The 1,182-nt window shown below is 40.5% G+C and overlaps 1 protein-coding gene across 4 annotated transcripts in view; it reads right to left on the bottom strand.

The window, feature by feature from the left end:
* Nucleotides 1-1,182, bottom strand: part of LOC106867912 (uncharacterized) — a 93,398-nt gene that overhangs the window by 13,062 nt on the left and 79,154 nt on the right. The window lies entirely within an intron of this gene.

Genomic DNA, 1,182 nt, shown 5'->3' with positions numbered 1-1,182 from the left:
TATATATATATATATATATATATATTAGTGAGAGTGCCATGTCGACCAGCTGATTTCGGTTAGAACTAATCTTCATTGGTGATGCTACTCTGTTACTGATAGGTAAGCTGAAATCTCCTGCCAGTCATCATCATTATCATCATTTAACGTCTGCTTTCCATGCTAGCATGGGTTGGACAATTTGACTGGGGTCTGGTGAACCAGATGGTTACACCAGACTCCAAGAAATTACCATATGAATCAATGGTTGATTCCGTAAAATGATAATGTGAAATTTATAAAATTATTAAGGTGGCTAGATGCAATTTAAAACCTAAAAGTGATTAGGGGTGCAAGTCTGCACCAGCATGCTAGAAATAAGAGTAGCCACGAATGGGGCACAATTCTATTTACTGACAAGGGAAACAACCTACCAAAGCAAGCAAAAGCGCCATATCAACTGGCCAAATGAAGATTAATTCTATTTGAGGTCAGCCAGAATAATATTAGAGTGGCAACCATTACCTATTAGCATAGGTTATATTTAATATAAGCCTTCTCTCATAGGTGGACAAGTGGCCAAGTCATTTAGAACATTAAAAAAAAAAATTGCACTGCATTGCAGTATTTGGTTTTAAGTGTCTGTACTCTGAGTTCAAATCTTGCCTTTTACCACTTTTGTGTGAGTGAGTTCATATTTTTATCTACAAGTGTTCACTCACTGGTTGCAAACAACAGCTGCATGACAATGAAATCATGTCCAAGCTTCTTGATATGTTGTGTGATCTTTGTAAACAAAAGTACATTCATATGGTGCTATATGTTGTTCCGTAGTGGAGGCGCAATGGCCCAGTGGTTAGAGCAGCAGACTCATGGTCATAGGATCGCGGTTTCGATTCCCAGACTGGGTGTTGTGAGTGTTTATTGAGCGAAAACACTTAAAGTTCCACTAGGCTCCGGCAGGGGATGGTGGTGAACCCTGCTGTACTCTTTCACCACAACTTTCTCTCACTCTTACTTCCTGTTTCTGTTGTGCCTGTAATTCAAAGGGTCAGCCTTGTCACACTGTGTCATGCTGGATATCCTTGAGAACTACGTTAAGGGTACACGTGTCTGTGGAGTGCTCAGCCATTTGCATGTTAATTTCACGCGCAGGCTGTTCCATTGATCGGATCAACTGGAACCCTTGACGTCGTAAGCGAT

The sequence above is a fragment of the Octopus bimaculoides genome, chromosome 11 (assembly GCF_001194135.2).
Source record: "Octopus bimaculoides isolate UCB-OBI-ISO-001 chromosome 11, ASM119413v2, whole genome shotgun sequence".
Classification (NCBI taxonomy): Eukaryota; Metazoa; Mollusca; class Cephalopoda; order Octopoda; family Octopodidae; genus Octopus; species Octopus bimaculoides.
The sequence above is the reverse complement of the archived record's forward strand: the minus strand, read 5'-3'. Positions and strand labels throughout refer to the sequence as shown.